An 18,242-nucleotide genomic window follows, 5' to 3' on the forward strand; every position below is an offset into this window, starting at 1 on the left:
ACCCCTGCCTGTAGGTCACGCTGCACAACTTCAACAAGCCCATTTTGCCAGGGACTTCGGGGGCAAGATAACTCATGAGTAGTCCCCTGCGCTTCCAGGAAATTCTCAAAATCCTCAGAAACAAATTCTCCACCCCGGTCAGAAAACAGGTTCTTAATAGGTTTGTTAAAGTGCGTTTTTACCCAGTTGCAAAAAACTTTGTACTTCTCAAATGCTTGGGGCTTCTCAGCTATTGCATAAGTCCAACAATATCTACTATACTGGTCTATCAGAGTAAGCCAGTACTTAGAACCTCCTAATGATGGTGGGAGTGGCCCAACTAAATCACAATGTACACGCTCAAATGGCTCAGTTACTTTCCTATCTGAGCATCTACCCTTGCGTGCAACCTTAATCTTATTCTTGCAACAGGATAGACATTGCATAAAGAATTTACATGGTTTTAAGTTGAGGCCATCAACAATATTCTTTGTCTTAATTACATCAGCAAAATTCAGGTGTCCCAGAATTCTGTGCGCCTCATGGACACACCCAGAATGTGGCCTTACATTCCTCAACCCCTGGCTTGACTGTGCTGCTCTGCAATTTATAGGCGATTGGGAGTAGGTGCGAAAATACAGTCTATATAAACCATCAGATTCCCGGGCATATAATAGACGTTTGTTCCCATCGAAAAACTCACACATTGACTTTAAGAAACGCACAGTTATGCCTTGACGAGCAAAACACCTTACTGATAATAAATTGTCCACTGACGGGCAGTAAATGCAGTTCGCTATCGTAATGTTTAAAGAGTCAAGTTTAACAGTACCCCTGCCAAGCGACTGCAAGACTTGTGAACTGGCTAAATGTACATTACCAATTTCCTCTTCGAAAGAAATAAACAAGCTTCGATCGTTGCAAATATGCTGAGATGCTCCTGAGTCCACAACAAAAGACTTCCACTTGGCACGTTTAAGTCTTTTACGATCTGTTGTCCTAGCATGGAAAACTCGCGGCTCGTTTCTGTCTCTACTATGCGATGTCGGCTGCTGGGCTGACAACCGTGACTGACGAACAGAAACAGGCTTGGGAGTACTTTGCTTTCTTTTGGATCTGCAGTCCTTTGCAAAATGTCCTTGCTTATTGCAGAACCAACAACGCTTGGCAGCTTTAAATGCAGTTGTATCACCACAGGTTTGCATATGGCGTTCCTCATTCTTTCTGGAAATAGGAGTGCTTATGGCACAAGCCTCCCTTCTATCCAACTCGCCCATTAATCTTGCCGTCACCCCTTCCACAGTTAATTGTGCTGGTGGAACGGCAGATATCTGGCTAGCTATGCCATCAAAGTCCTCGTTAAGGGAACAAAGAATGATAAAAACATACTGAATATCAGGTATGTCCATGTCCCCTCGAATTAATTCGCCGCGTATTGCCTCCAGACGTCTCAAGTGTGCTGCCAAATCACCACCAGGCTGCAACTTCGTCTGGTACAACTGCTTGAAAAACGTCAATGCAGATGCTGACTCTTTTCTAATATGCACTGCTGCAAGACTGTCCCACATTTCTTTGGCAGTTTTCTTATTTCTTATATAGACTACTTGCTGGTCGCTGACTGTTATGTTGTTTATTACGTTTTTTCCGGCTACATTTACATTAAAATACATTATTTCTGATTTTGTTATATTTACCCCTAATCCAGAATATTCCTCAAAATCTTCGAATATTATCTTTATTTCTTTTATCCCTTCCTTAGGATTTGTTATGATTCCAGTAATATCATCTGCAAACAAATTGATTTCCATCTCCTCTTTCCCAATCCTATAGACCTCTATCCTCCCACAGTTCCTTATCCTTTCCGCTAGTTGTGCTATAGCCATTATAAATAGGAACGGCGAAAGAGGACACCCCTGCCGAACGCCTCTGTGTATTGGGGGAGATTGGGAGTATTCCCCATTAACTCTCCCCACTGCTGTTCTTTCCTTATATAGTTCTTGTATCGCGAACCGATAAACCTCTCCTATTCCATATTTTGTCATTGTTTCCCATAAAAACTCCTGTGAGAGTGTATCAAATGCTTTAAAGACATCTAATTTCAGTAGCCCGAACTTTTTTACTTGTCCGTGATATTGGTCTTCTTTTATTATTTGGGGGGTGCCATAATTTTGGCGAAGATTTTATAATCTTGGTTTAATAGACTTAGAGGTCCATATGAACCTACTTCTTTAGGGTCTTTGTTTGGTTTTAAGATTACCATTATTTCTGCCTTTCTCCATGTTTCTGGGGCCTTTTCCCCTTCTAGTATACTGTTAAAAAGTTGTTGTAGTTCCGGGGCCAAAATTTCTACCATTTCCTTATAAAATTCAGCTGTAAAACCTTATGTTATGTCGTTGTTATGCAGTTTTTGTGCATAAGGTTTCATTGGGCTTTCTTGCCTTAAAGTAGCCTGGCATACATCTCGACTCACCCACACTCTTCTCCCTTGGAAACTCAATTTCCTTCAAAGTCTGGTATACCTGCTGTTGCAGCTTCTCTCTAGAAAACGTAACTATTGCATTCCTGGGGGATTTTCTCCCCTTAGGCCCTCGGCAGCAATGGGCTCGTTCCACATCTTCTGCCTTCAGACTAACTCCTTGAGTACTACTACTACTACTACTACTACTAATAATAATAATAATAATAATTTATTTATACCCCGCCCATCTGGCTGGGTTTCCCCAGCCACTCTGGGCGGCTTCCAGCAAAACAGTAAAATACATTAACCTATTAAACATTAAAAGCTTCCCTAAACAGGGCTGCCTTCAGATGTCTTCTAAAAGTTTGGTAGTTATTTTTCTCTTTGACATCTGATGGGAGGGCGTTCCACAGGGTGGGTGCCACTACCGAGAAGGCCCTCTGCCTGGTTCCCTGTTACTTGGCTTCTCATACCGAGGGAACCGCCAGAAGGCCCTTGGCGCTGGACCTCATGGAGGTGGAGCATAGCCAGGTTCTCAAAGTTTCTTCCAACTCTTTAGCCTGTATTTCTTCCGGAATTCCTCCCAAAATCGTATTAGCTCTTCTCTGGGGGTCCGGCAATTCTGCCCCCTGTTTAGATAGCGTAGTTACTTTTTTTTTCATCTTCCTGGGCTAGCTCTTTAGCTTGAATTGCTAATTGCTTCACCCCCTTAATTTTGACTCCTTCAAGTATTACAATAATATAAATCCTAGTTAAAATATTTTAAAAGACTTCCACCGCATTCACCGCACGCCTCTTAGTTATCTTGCTCGTCTTTACATCTGTTCTTCAATCATTTCCCTTCCTTAGGTTCTTTCATAATCCGTCAAATCTTTATGTTCTCTATATTCTTAACAAGCTTAGTCTAAGCACAGGCAAACTTTCACATTTGAGCCCTGCTTGTATAAATATTCATTTAAGCATTCCCATTGTTTCTGTATTATAGTTTTGGATTTATGCCTTATTAAATCCGTCAATTTTGCTAACTCCAGGTACTCACACAGTTTACTTAACCAGTCCCCTTTTGTTGGGATATAATTTCCTTTCCAATGACTGGCTACCAACATTTTCGCTGCTGTTGTTGCACTCAGAAAGATGTTAGTTTTGTCTTTGGGGATATGCTTACTCAAGATTCCTAGTAAATATGCTTTTGCCCTCCTGATATATGATACTTTTATCAATTTTTTAATCTCTTCATGGATCATCTCCCAAAATTTTCTGATCTCTGGACATGTCCACCACATATGGTATAGAGTGCCTTTCATTCTATTACATCTCCAGCATTTATTACTATTTGATCTATTCGTTTTTGCCAGTCTGTCTGGTGCCATATACCATCTGTGGTGCATCTTCATATAATTCTCTCTTAATGAATACTAAGCTGTAAAATTTATATTTTTTCCCCAAAACTTTTTCCAATCTCCAGAATCAATTGTATATCTTAAATCCCGTTCCTACTTTAGAATATTCTCTCCTTTGACTTCTTGATCTGGGAGGACTTTATCTAATAATCTATATATTTTAGAGAGTGTTTTTTGATTGTTTTGTAAAACCTCTCTTTCTAATTTTGATATTTTATTTCCCAAATCCCCTAGTTTTTATATCTTTCTCGTATGTAGCCTTAAGTTGGAAATATTCTAACCAATTTATTCCCAGTATTTTGAGTTCTTCGTATTCTTTTAATTTGATACAGTGGTACCTCGGGTTACATACGCTTCAGGTTACATACGCTTCAGGTTACAGACTCCGCTGACCCAGAAATAGTGCTTCAGGTTAAGAACTTTGCTTCAGGATGAGAACAGAAATCGTGCTCCGGCGGTGCGGCAGCAGCAGGAGGCCCCATTAGCTAAAGTGGTGCTTCAGGTTAAGAACAGTTTCAGGTTAAGTACGGACCTCCGGAACGAATTGAAAAAAGCAAAGGATGTGTCAGGAGATAGATAATGTTCTTTCAGGAAACAGTAAACCTATTAATAAATTGTACTAAATTTAGTGTGTGTTACAGGCTTCTAAACAAAGTAGTAAATGCACAGCTTCTTTTAAACTTCTGTTGCTTTTTTTAAGTTATTCCTCTTCGATGTTACAGGTGTCTAGAGAGGATGGCCAGTGCTGAGCTTATTTCCAGTTATTTCACTTCAGCTCCTTAACTTAGTTGTTGCAACTTAATATTTTGATTTTTAAACAAGGTGGTACTTTCTGTCAGTTTCCACACTCCTGAGGTACTTCTGACAGTATAGAAGACCCAGGGGGTCACCACACCCTTCATAACTGGTTTGGGATTCTTCTCTTTCTAGAAGATCTTTCCCATCCTGACTGAAATGAGACGAAAGTAGACAGTATCCTCACAGCTTCTCCTTCTCCTACCGAAGCTGATAGAAGGCACTCCGGGCCACCGAGGCCGCCTGAGCCTCGAGCGACAGCAAAGGCTCCAGGAGTACCCCCAAGCTGTGAACCTGCTCCTTCGGAGGAAACGTGACCCCGTGAAGAGCAGGTGGCCTAGGGAACCACCCACTAACAGTGCCTCGGTCTTATCTGGATTGAGCTGAAGTTTGTTGGCTCTCTCCAGTCCATTACCGAGGCAAGACACTGGTCCAGAACTTCCACTGCCTCACCTGCAGGTGTAAAGGAGAAACAGAGCTGAGTGTCATCAGCATACTGCGGACAACGTACTCCAAACCTCCAGATAAGCCCACCCAGCAGTTTCATGTAGATGTTTAACAACCTGGGGGATAGGCTTGAGCCCTGCGGAACCCCACATTGAAGGTTCCATGGGGCTGAAAATCACTCCCCATGTACCACCTGGCTTACTTCTGACCTGGCTTACTTCTCAGCAGATGTGCCAACTTGAATAAAATAATAGGAGGGCCCAGGTAATCACTGTCCAGCAGAATTGATCATATGATGCCGTGCACACACACTATTTGAATGGCAGTGCCGGTTAACTTTGGGGGTGCCAGGACCCCACAAATATTTTATTGGCAAAGCCGATCAGTCCCTAGGAGTTGGCTCTTGTGCGTCAGAACCGCAAAGGGCTGGGCTGCGGATTCTTCCAACCGGATCTCTGCAACTACTGAGAAGAGTTGAGTGCTGACCATTCCTGGCTCCCTGGAGCAGTCCTTGTTTCTGCTAATAAAGAGTTAGCTTCACATGCTCTCTGTGGTTTTGGCTGGCTGGCTCTAGGATTCCATGAATCCAAACTCCCTGGAGGAAGGGGGTGCGGTGGGACTAGGACCCCCACCCCCCCGCTTTACTTCAATCAGATACCTGAGCAGGAGGAAGACGCCAAGGCAGCTCTGGAGCCCCTCCAGGAAATTCTCTGCCAGCGCCCCCAACCGTCCCCTGGCAATGCTTGCCTGGGCTTCCCTCCCACACCCTCTTCCTCCCAGTCTAATGGATGAGATGATGCCACACACCCCTCACCATTTTAATGTCAATCAACTTTTTTGGAAGGGGGACAATGGAACCGTGGCCCCTAGAAGTTGGCTCCTGGGCCTCTTTCTACCCCCTCCCTGGGGAGTCAACCCTGAGGGCCCTCTTTGGTGATGGGGACCCTCATCTGAAGGACAAGGGAGGTTGGGGTTCAAATCCCCACGACGGGGTGAGCTCCCTTTGCTCTGTCCCAGCTTCTGCCAACCTAGCAGTTCAAAAACATGCCAGTACAAGCAGTTGTGGCATTTCTGTGCACTCTGGTTTTCACCAATGTACCCCACAGCGGAGACGAGCACCCCAACCCCACAGTCGCCTTTGACTGGATGTAATCGTCCAGGGGTCCTTTATCTTTTGAATATCCCAGTGTTATTGTGCGTGGGGGGAGGGTAATCTCCTGCGAGTCAGGCGGGGGTGCCACCCCCTCTATGATGGGGGGGCAGTTCTTCCTGTACTGGATCCTCAGGGATCCTGCACCTCAGCCCACAAGGCCCCTTTTCTGCAAGGTGGTTCTTTGGCCACTTCTTCCCTGCCTCTGGTTTACAGAAAGCTGCGAAATCTGCACATGCCCAGAGTATGGAGGATACTCAAAACTGTGGTTATGTTTGGTGTGGGGGAAAGGGGGAAGAAAGGGGGGGCGCTGTCTGCGGACAAAGGTCCAGGGGTCCTTCACCTTCGCCTTCCCTTTGGTGGGCATCGCACTTCAGTTTCCGCAAAGGGGCCCCGGGGGGTGCAGGGCAGGGGAGCATCTCTTGGCCCCCCAGGAAAAGAGAAACGTGGGGGGGGGGAGAGGGGGAGAGACTTCCAGGATGAACCCTGCCGGTGGGTCCCAGGGAAGGCGCTTCCAGGAAAGGCGCTTTAACATTCAGGTTTTTAGTCATTTCAAAGTAGGGATCCAGATGCACACGGCAGAATGGTAACGGGGAACCCCCACCTCCCTTGTCGTCACTCTGCATAAGATGGGGGGGGGGCCTTGATGCAGAGTCCTTGGCCCAGATGGAGGAGGGAGGGCAGCCCCTAGAGCGCAGAAGCAGGCAGGGAGAGGGAGGGAGGGAGGGAGGGGCGGTCTGGGTGCCCTCGGCTTGCCAAGGGTTAAAAGGAGCAGAGCGGGATTCCTAGAGAGGACAGGAAGGGGAGGGCGGGGGAGGGCAAGGTCCTCCCCAGCAGAAGCCCCTCCCTGCCCAGTCCCTTCCTGCGAGCAACGAGGAGGCTGCTTTGTTCTCTCTGCTTTGCAAAAACTTCCTCGGTGCCCCTCCTGGAATCTGGTGAGTCTCTTCTCTCTTCCCCCTTGGGGTGCAGCGGGGAGAAGGGGGTCCCAGGGCTGCAAGGGAGGAGGCAACCCCCCCGTTCGGCTCATGCATGGGGGGGAGACCCCCAAGTCAGGGAGCAGAGGGTCCTGCCCCCAGTTCCTCTCTGCCGTGCCAGGGAGGGGCTGAGTGTCCAGCAGGTCTGCAACTCTGTTCTTCCTTTGGATCAAGATGCTGCCTTCCTTTTGGGGAGGAGTCTTTGGGGCAACAAAAAGGGCATGCAAATAAGCCCCCTTCAGATTGAGGGGAAAGTCGCATTTCATAACACAGAGAAGCATCCGAGGAATCCGAGGAAGGAGAAGCCCTGTGGAGTGGGGAGATACAGCCCCCGCCCCCAAGTGTGGAGACTGGAGGGGAGACCCTCTCCCACCATCTACCCAAATACAATTCCCAGAGTTCCCTGGCAAGAAGGGGGGATTGGTGACCACTCTGGGAATTGCAGTCTTTGGGCAGCAGGGCTGAAGCTGTCTCCTTGCACCTCTCAGGGTCCTGAACCAATTCTGGCTCCCAGGATTCTTGGGAGGAGTCCCTAGGGCGGGTGAGATCTGGTTTCCAACCTTGTGATGGATCAATAGCTAAACATCTGCCCCCTCCCAGCTGAGCCAGTGCACAGACTGGCACGTGCCACTCTTGGGAGCAGGAGCTGCATCCAGCCTTGCTCAGCTCAATATGTTTAGGAAGACCATGCCCCTCCTGCCCTGGCAAGGCACTGGGGTGAAGCTGCCACCGCCATCAAAATCCTGTGCGAATAATAATAATAACAATAATCTTTACCTGCCACCCATCTGACTGGGTTTCTCCAGACACTCAGGGCAGCACATATAAAAACATAATAAAACATCAAACATTAAAAATGTCACGATACAGGGCTGCCTTCAGATGTGTCCTAAAAGTTGTGTGGTTCTTTATTTCCTTGACATCTGATGGTAGCGTGTTCCACAGGGAGGGCGCCACTACCAAGAAGGCCCTCAGCCTGCTTCCCTGTAACTTCTCTTCTTGCACTGAGGGAACCGCCAGAAGGCCCTTGGTGCTGGACCTCAGTGTCCAGGCTGAACGATGGGGGTGGAGATGCTGCTTCGGGTATCCTGGGCCGAGGCCATTTAGGGCTTTAAAGCTCAGCACCAACACTTTAAATACTGCTTGGAAACATACTGGGAACCAATGTAGTTCCTTTAGCAGCGGTCTTACATGGTTCCAGCAGCCACTCCCAGTCACCAGTCTAGCCTCCGCATTCTGCAGAACACTAAGTGAATGACACAGAGGTTGCTGCAGACTAAAGTTAGAAAAGCTTTAATTGCTACAAATGGCATAAGGAAACATGATATGGAATTAAGGGAAAAGATGGTGTTGACCTGGAGTGGTTAGAAAATTTCTGGTCTCTCCCCGAGTGCCACAGGCCCTGCTCCAAAGAGAGCTTCTCTAAAGAAAGCACAACCAAAAATCACTCCATTTTGCGTGAATAAGGAAAATGAGGAGGTGGCTAAGAAACAGCAGGAGCCAGATCCTAGTCCCAACCTTCTAGGGTCTCTCAACAGCTCTAATGATGAGCAGAAAGAGGTTTGGGGCCCAGCCAGCTCAACTGTTAAGGCATCTCTTGCACTGAGACGTGGGGGCACCCACATGTAATAGCTATTCGGCTGTATTCTGCCCATGCTCTGGGGCTGCAGTTTTCAGGCTTGGGGACAGGATGGTGCCTGGTTTTTGCACCAAGTTCTATCCATAAGCCCCTCTGAGTTCAATGGGGTCCACTCTCAGGTCATTAGTGTGCAGACCATGCCAGCCTTACGAAGTGGGGTGAGGTGCAAACAGATTAAGTTGGAACCACTGGAGAAGTTTCAAATGGGGTTTCTGTTGGGAAGGGGCTGCCCCATTTGTGCTTCTCCAGGCGCAGGGGGATATCTAGGGCAGGAGAATCCCTGCAGGGCCTCTGAGGCTCCCTTTGTTTCTTCCTCTCTCCCAGGACCCTGCAGCTTGTGGTGGCTTCTCGACTCCTCAGGAAGGATGAAAGAGACTGAATCTGTAAACCTAGCGAGGATGGAAGGGGGAAGATGGACAGTTGACCTGGTCAGGTTGTCTCCTGCATCCCTCCTCACAGCCTCTGAGCGTTCCCTCCCAGGGACTTCCGAGATATCTGGTGAGTCCCAGGGGAGGGGAGATGGGGACATGGATGGATGGGGCTGGAGAGTTACTGGGGCTTGCTCATTTTGGGGGTGGGATGAGGCAGGCAGGCGGATGGAGTTTGAGAAGGTGGGCACCTTTTTGGGCTCCTCCACCTGCCTTCCAGCGCCTTTGACATCTGCAGGCAATTTGAGCCAGGAATACGTCACAGCTCCCCGGCCACCGCGATGTATTGGTGCCAGTACTGTGCTCTGAATGCCCTACCAATGTCAGAGAACTCACTGATCCATTGCGCAGCACTAGAAGCCATGATTCTTTAAATTACCTGATCCTAATTTCAGGACTGATTGCCGATGGGGCCTCTGTGTTTTGCCCTTTTCTTTTCTTTTAGGAATAACTTTTCCTTTTCTTTTAAAAACAAGGATCATATAAGGCTAATATATGATACAAATATGTAGACTAAATAAATTTGCAGGAATAACATGTCGTTCCTCGTTGGTGATCAGTGTATGAGTTCTGGGTTCATGAATTGGTATAAATTGAAACAAAAAAGGGTAAACAGCGGAGAACAGAGAACATTCAACATCGCATAGCCAAATTCCTATTCAGAAGCTCTTGTGACTGTCGTGCTTAGATTAAGTGTGAGTAATAGTCATTTTCCATCTTCTGTTACCAATTAAACTATACAGAGTTGGTCTCCTCATGAAAATGAGAGGAGATTCAAAGTGAAGAAAGATATTTAGGAAAAGGTTTAAATTTAGACCAAATTTAGATTGAGGCAACAGCTGATGGGGAGTGTGCAGGTGAAGATGTTCCTGCTTGTTTCAGAGGAGGCAGGGACGTTGCTGGATCCTGACAAGAGAGCTTTTCGTAAGGAAGTCAAGAAGGAGAATTGAGGGATCATGGACCCTCTCGTTAAAATTCCCTGTTAGATCATAACATCAATTTTGAAATTCCATACATACCTCTATTTCAGGGGTGGCCAACTTCCAAGAGACTGCGATCTACTTGCAGAATTAAAAACTTGGAGTGATCTACCCCTGTTTTGTAGGGGTTCAGGTCAAAGTTGTTGAGCTTTTATTAGCAACTCACCAAAGGAGCGCTGGGGGGAAACAGCCTCCAGCCTCAGTTTGTAAGCTCTGTCTTCCATTCTCCAACAATGGAGGGAGGATCCGGGAGGGGGCCAGCAATTGACTGCGATTGACCAAAACCTCGCAGGGATCAACCAGCAGATCGTGATCGACCTGTTGGACACCCCTGCTCTATTTGATGAACCACCACTATTTGGATGGAGACCAACAGCATCTGGGATTCTAACATCCACACCGTGAGCCCTGAATGGAGGGATATCAACTGTTTGTGAATATTCTTTGTCTAGTCATGCATTTTGAAACAATGACCAGGCTTGTCTGAACCACCCAGGCCTTCTTAAATGTGGGCTTGAGAGTTTTTAGGGAAGTTGAAGTAACTTCTGTCAGGTTTGTTGTTTTGGCTTCTGTTTGCATTTGATTGACCAAAGAGATGACTGACCTTGCATATGGGGTGGATTCCAGGATTGAGCCAAATCAAATCTATCCCAGATAAAAGCCAAGCAATATGTCAGTTATTACCAGGAAACAAAGGCAGTGGAAACTATTGTAAGGCCTCACATCTAACTTCAGTCCTTCCTTTATCACAAGCATTCATTAACGTTGTTCAATAATGGATGTGAAGCACGTCCCCTTCGCTCTGAGTGGGGTTGGGGTCCGGGGCAGCAATGCAGACTTAGCACAACTTACCCTAACATGGCAGTGCATTGCTGGGGGAGGGGTCAGGTGGTGGGTTTGATGGTTCTGTGTCATCTGCGCCCCGGTCGCAGTATGCTGGCAGTGTGGCCCATTGGTTTCAAGAGAGTCAGGCACCCTCAGGCGTGCTCAAGTGTTAGGGGGTTGAAGATGCCACACATCTACAATGCCATTAAGTTAGACTTCAAGGCTGTCCTCTTGAGGCTGAAACGGAGCACTCTCAAGTCTCTTGGTGAGATGAGGGGCGGGGAACTTTGTTCAATAATCTGGAGCTCCATTTCTTCCTGAGGCAATAATTATCTTCTCTCTTCGTTGCAGATGGTGATGAATGGGAAGGGAAGAACAAGGGGGACCACAACAGAATCCACATATCGGAGAAATCAAATAAATATTCAGAGTATGGAGAGAACATCGGCCAGAGCTCCCAGTCCACCTCCCATCAACGAAAGAGCTTCATTCGGAGGGATAGCCTCACTTCACATGAAAGAATTCACAGAGGAGAGAAATTGTATTACTGCACAGAATGTGGAAAGAGTTTCAATCGGAAGTACAGTCTCACTTCCCATCAAAGAATTCATACGGGGGAGAAACCCTATCAGTGCTTTGAATGTGGGAAAAGTTTCAGTCAAAGCTCCCATCTCATAATCCATAAAAGAATCCACACAGGGGAGAAACCCTATCAGTGCTTAGAATGTGGAAAGAACTTCAGTCACAGCACCAATCTTGCTTCCCACCAAAGAATCCATACAGGGGAGAAACCCTATCAGTGCTTTGAATGTTTAAAGAGCTTCAGTCACAGCCGCAGTCTCGCTGTGCATCACAGAATCCATACAGGGGAGAAACCCTATCAGTGCTAGGAATGTGGAAAGAGCTTCAGTAACAGCACCAATCTTGCTTCCCACCAAAGAATCCATACAGGGGAGAAACCCTATCAGTGCTTTGAATGTGCAAAGAGCTTCAGTCACAGCAAGAGTCTCCCTTTGCATCACAGAATCCATACAGGAGAGAAACCCTATCAGTGCTTTGAATGTGGAAAGAGCTTCAGTAAGAGCGACCATCTCGCTTCCCATCAAAGAATCCATACAGGGGAGAAACCCTATCAGTGCTTGGAATGTGGAAAGAGCTTCAGTAACAGCACCAATCTCGCTTCCCACCAAATAATCCATACAGGGAAGAAACCATATCAGTGCTTGGAATGTGGAAAGAGCTTCAGTAACAGCACCAATCTCGCTTCCCACCAAATAATCCATACAGGGGAGAAACCCTATCACTGCTTGGAATGTGGGAAGAGCTTCAGTCAGAGCACCCATCTCACTTCCCATGAAAGAATTCATTCAGGGGAGAAATCCTTTCAGTGCTTGGAATGTGGAAAGAGCTTCAGTCGAAAGGACAGTCTCACTTTTCATCAAAGAATCCATACAGGGGAGAAACCCTATCACTGCTTGGAATGTGGGAAGAGCTTCAGTCACAGTCAGAGTCTCTATTCCCATCAAAAAGTTCATACAGGAGAGAAACCACATTAGTGCTTGGAATGTGGAAAGAGCTTCAGTCACAGTCAGAGTCTCTATTCCCATCAAAGAATCCATACAGGGGAGAAACCCTATCAGTGCTTTGAATGTGGGAAAAGTTTCAGTCAAAGCCCCTATCTCATAATCCATAAAAGAATCCATACAGGGGAGAAACCATACCAGTGCTTGGAATGTGGGAAGAGCTTCAGTCAGAGCCGCAGTCTCGCTTTGCATCACAGAATCCATACAGGGGAGAAACCCTATCACTGCTTGGAATGTGGGAAGAGCTTCAGTAAGAGCGCCCATCTCGCTTCCCACCAAAGAATCCATACAGGGGAGAAACCATACCAGTGCTTGGAATGTGGAAAGAGCTTCAGTCACAGCCGCAGTCTTGCTTTGCATCAGAGAATTCACACCAGAGGGAAATCTTCTTAGTGTTTGGAATGTGGGAAGGCCTTCAGTCAGAGTGCCACTCTCATGGCCCACCAAATAATTCATACAGGGTTGAAAGCATATCAGCGCATGGAATGTAGATAAAATTCCCCTCGTAAAAAAGTCAATTCAAGAACTCACAGCATGGTGAATAATAGAATGGTAGATTCGGAATCTAGTCCAACACCTGCCAACGCAGAAAAAAATCATTTCAAGCATCCATGACAGATGGCCATCCAACTTCTTCTTATAGACCTCCAATGAAGGAGAGTCCACCCCCTTCTGAGGGAGTTCCTTTTCACTGCTGGCTCTTACTATCAGAAAGTTCCTCCTGATCTTTAGGAGACATCTCCTTTTGTGTTGCTTGAATCACCTCTTCAGATTCCTTCATGACCTTGAGAAGGACTTCTGTATGTCTGAGAATGTCCAGGGGATTGGACCATGCTCTATATTTGGGGGGAAACCCATGGAGAGGAGTCTGATATAGGGCTTAAGTCGTCTAGGCATTGGTCAGATTGTCATAATTACAGACATACTTACTGGTTTGGACGGAAGTGATTCTTATTCCAGGGGAAGTGGTGACCCTGAGATTACAGGTGCTCTCACCAATATTGTCCAAATGTCCAGTAAAACTTTGACACAGCAGACCAATACCCGCTGAGGTCAATGTATTAGGAGGTTAGGTTTAGGGCCGTGTGGTATTGCTTCATTGTATGTGGGGTCCCTATAAAGGGAACTTCTTCCTCTAGGTGGGAGGGAGACTGGTCAATTTACCATCAGTTGAATGCAACATTTAAGTCAGATTTTTAAAAACGGATTTGCAGAACAAAACTCACAGTTTGAAAGGCAGTTATTAGGCTCCAGGGTTAAAATATTATCTAAATGTTACTGAAGTGGGATACAAAGAATGAAATGATAAAATCATGAATGAGAAGCTGGGCCAGAGATGTAGGACAAAACATTGACTTTGCTTTATGGGAGCAACTGTGGAAAGTAAATTTAAGATTTACAGCTAGCTACATGCTAAGGGAAAACTTCATGAAGATGATTCAGAGGAGTCAATCAAGATCATCAAGGGTCTGAAACCAAGCCATATGAGGGGGGCTTGAAGGAACTGGGGGGGTGCGTATCTATTTCAAGTGACGTTTGCCGAAATCTACGCTTGCAACATGGGCTGTCATATGTCCAGATTTTCCCGGACATTTCAGCAATTTCCGCCCAGACGCTGCTTACAATTCTGGATATATGGCAACCATGTCTGTATACAGCGGTACCTCGGTTTTCAAACAGCTTAGTTCCTGAACAACTTTGAACTCAAATGCTGCAAACCTGGAAGTCAGTGTTCCAGTTTGCGAACTTTGCTTCGGAAGCCGAACGTGCTCCTGAGCTTCTGTTTTCACTGTTGCGCTGCTAATTTGCGCCCTCCCCCATTGTAATCAAAGCCTTCCATTTCCAATTGCAGTGTTCTGAGGTGTTATTTGGTGCTTTTGTTTTTGCTAAAAGTAATGGCGTTTTTATTTGGCTTTTTCATTTTTGTGACTGTGGCTTCTTCTCTGTTTTTGATTGATTGTGTGACTGCGGCAATGCATAAAAGCCCCATCCAAACAATGTCTATCATCAGTGCAGGTAAGAAAAAAATAATAATTTTAATTTTAATCTAAAGTACTGTCTTCTTTCTTTTATAGTCCAGTACATTGATTATTGCTTTCATTTTATGGATCAATGATCTCGTTAGATAGTAAAATTCATGTTAAATTGCTGTTTTAGTTGTTTTTAAAAGTCTGGAATTGATTAATCTATTTTGCATTACTTTCTTTTTTTAAAAAAAATATTCGATTTTTTACATATATGCTTACAATTTTTAAATTTGCTGTACAATTTTTTCCTTTCCCTCCCCCCCCCTACCCATTGGAAGGGTTCAAACAATTATTCTCAGCCACGGGCATAGTGTCTTTAGTTTCTACCGAATGTCTTTTGTTCCAGTAGTTTTTATCCAATCAAGATAGGGGTTCTATCTGTTCCTTATTGTGGTGGACTTGACCTTCCACGTTGTTTCCTGTGACATGACTGCGACAATGTCTGACTGAATAAGTTCAACAAATAAGTATTCCATGCCTCTACTGTCTTTTCCTCTCTCTTTCCAACCTAAAGCTGTCGTTGCCTTTCCCGCTAATATCATACCTTTGAAGGTAAACTGGTCACCTTTCTCTATTGCCATGTTTCCAAGTATACCCATTGTCATGAAATCTATTGATAGCTTCATTTTAAAAAATTCCTTAATAACCTTTAGGACTTTTTCCCAGAATTCCTTTACCTCCGGGAATTCCCAGTACATATGGGAAAACCATCCCTTGACTTGTTTACAGTGCCAACAGCTAGAATTCAATCCTGCTACCATATTAGCAAGCTGGGCTGGAGTTATGTAGCATTGTTCCATTTGCTGTTTTCTCATCTCTACTTTAATATTTCATTCCATACCTTCTTATAGTTGAATTCTGCAGTCTTGTTAATATTTCTGCAGAGTTTGATGCCTAGGTATTTTATTCTTTTAGACCCCAGGCCCATTCCTGTTATGTTGTTTATTACGTTTTTTCCGGCTACATTTACATTAAAATACATTATTTCTGATTTTGTTATATTTACCCCTAATCCAGAATATTCCTCAAAATCTTCGAATATTATCTTTATTTCTTTTATCCCTTCCTTAGGATTTGTTATGATTCCAGTAATATCATCTGCAAACAAATTGATTTCCATCTCTTCTTTCCCAATCCTATAGACCTCTATCCTCCCACAGTTCCTTATCCTTTCCGCTAGTTGTGCTATAGCCATTATAAATAGGAACGGCGAAAGAGGACACCCCTGCCGAACGCCTCTGTGTATTGGGGGAGATTGGGAGTATTCCCCATTAACTCTCCCCACTGCTGTTCTTTCCTTATATAGTTCTTGTATCGCGAACCGATAAACCTCTCCTATTCCATATTTTGTCATTGTTTCCCATAAAAAATGTATCACATGCTTTAAAGACATCTAATTTCAGTAGCCCGAACTTTTTTACTTGTCCGTGATATTGGTCTTCTTTTATTATTTGGGGGGTGCCATAATTTTGGCGAAGATTTTATAATCTTGGTTTAATAGACTTAGAGGTCCATATGAACCTACTTCTTTAGGGTCTTTGTTTGGTTTTAAGATTACCATTATTTCTGCCTTTCTCCATGTTTCTGGGGCCTTTTCCCCTTCTAGTATACTGTTAAAAAGTTGTAGTTCCGGGGCCAAAATTTCTACCATTTCCTTATAAAATTCAGCTGTAAAACCTTATGTTATGTCGTTGTTATGCAGTTTTTGTGCATAAGGTTTCATTGGGCTTTCTTGCCTTAAAGTAGCCTGGCATACATCTCGACTCACCCACACTCTTTTCCCTTGGAAACTCAATTTCCTTCAAAGTCTGGTATACCTGCTGTTGCAGCTTCTCTCTAGAAAACGTAACTATTGCATTCCTGGGGGATTTTCTCCCCTTAGGCCCTCGGCAGCAATGGGCTCGTTCCACATCTTCTGCCTTCAGACTAACTCCTTGAGTACTACTACTACTACTACTACTACTACTACTAATAATTTATTTATACCCCGCCCATCTGGCTGGGTTTCCCCAGCCACTCTGGGCGGCTTCCAGCAAAACAGCGGCTTCCAAGATGGCGACGGAGACAGCAGGCTATTCAGACTCCTCTGCTTTTAACTAAGCTTTTAAGTAGTTTTAAGTAGTTTTTAACCACTTCCTGGTTTTAAACTCTCAGTTTTAACGTTTTACTAGCTGTTTTATTACCTCCTCGCTTTATTTTTAGTTTATTGTTTTATTGTTTTATTGTTTTATTGTTTGACTGGAGAACGGCGGGGCGGGGCGGAGCAGTGGGTCGAGGGAAGCCACTTTCTACCTCCGAATAGCGATGCCCCAAGCTCGCAGAGAAAGCACCTCGCTCTCAAGTTAAAGAAATCTGGAGCATAAAGTGAAGTCTCGGAGCAACAAGGAGAACCCGGAGAGAAAAATTTCGTGGAGTTCAGCTGACAGCCAAAATCAGCACAGACGCAAAGCTATATGCAGAGCGGAAAAAGGAAAGTGAGTTGCCCTAGCGGCCATTGTTTCTTTCCCCCTACTAACTTTTTTTAAAAAGTAACTTTTTAAGAAGATACACTGAGTGTTTTATCATTGTTTTAAGTGATAAGGAAGGCTAATAGCTGAAGGAAACCTGCTGTGAACTTTTAATGCAGCTGAGCATTGTAGCGTGTTTATTACAACAATAAAGAAATAATTTACAACTTTAAAGAAACAATGGTGATGACCAGAAGTGGTTGCAAAACCTCAGGCTTTTCTCTGAAGGCTGTAAGACCCACCTTTAAAAGAACCACTCTAAAGAATGCGCAAACAAAAATCACTCGCTTCTACATGAACAAAGCAAAATGTGGAACAAATGAGGAAACGACTGAAATGAGTGAGAACAAGAACAAGGAGGGAAGAGAAATTCTACTCTCTCCTACCAATCTCTCTTACAGCCATAGTGAAGGACTGGTTATGCAAAGAAAGGAGTGTACTAAAAGCAGTGATAAAAGCCTGAATATATTGGAAGCAACACAAAATATCCTCGATACAGCCGATGAGGCATCCCCGAAACTGAAAGCCAAATCCCAAGTTCCCCCCGAACCATCGTTAGATCAAAAAATGGAGGAACTAATGTTAAAACAAATTTCGGAATTGGCCTCGGGAAACAATAAACCTTCGAAAGACTCTTATCCTCATTCCCATGAGACAAATGAAGAGGGTCTTTCAATCATCAAATGGCTGGTGCTCCTTACTGAGGACATTGAATCCATCCATAAAGTCCTACCTGGACATTTGCACAAAAATTCTTACCATCATGGCTGACTCCTGTAAAACTTTCTGGAGAAAACCCGTCGGAATGCCTGCAGAATCAGAAAGTAACCATGGCCTCGCCTCCACCCTCTGTAGGAGTGGCCCATTAAGGAAGGGTAAGAAAGCCTGCAGAGCTAATGCTTGTAAAAGAAGACCCATAGTTGTAAAGAATGTTAAAAAAAGTAAAAACATAAAAAAATTTAAGTCAGTGCATTATAAAAAAATGGTTTTTAAAAAGCTTTTTAACCTACTTGAGAGCACAACAGCCTCTGGGACTAGAGGGAACCTGGT

At 44.9% G+C, this 18,242-nt stretch overlaps 1 pseudogene; it reads left to right on the forward strand.

The window, feature by feature from the left end:
* LOC128408862 (zinc finger protein 91-like) overlaps positions 1 to 14,501 on the forward strand; it is a 51,802-nt pseudogene extending 37,301 nt beyond the window's left edge.
* Positions 14,502 to 18,242: the final 3,741 nt, after the last annotated feature.

This window comes from Podarcis raffonei, chromosome 2 (assembly GCF_027172205.1).
Source record: "Podarcis raffonei isolate rPodRaf1 chromosome 2, rPodRaf1.pri, whole genome shotgun sequence".
NCBI lineage: Eukaryota > Metazoa > Chordata > Lepidosauria > Squamata > Lacertidae > Podarcis > Podarcis raffonei.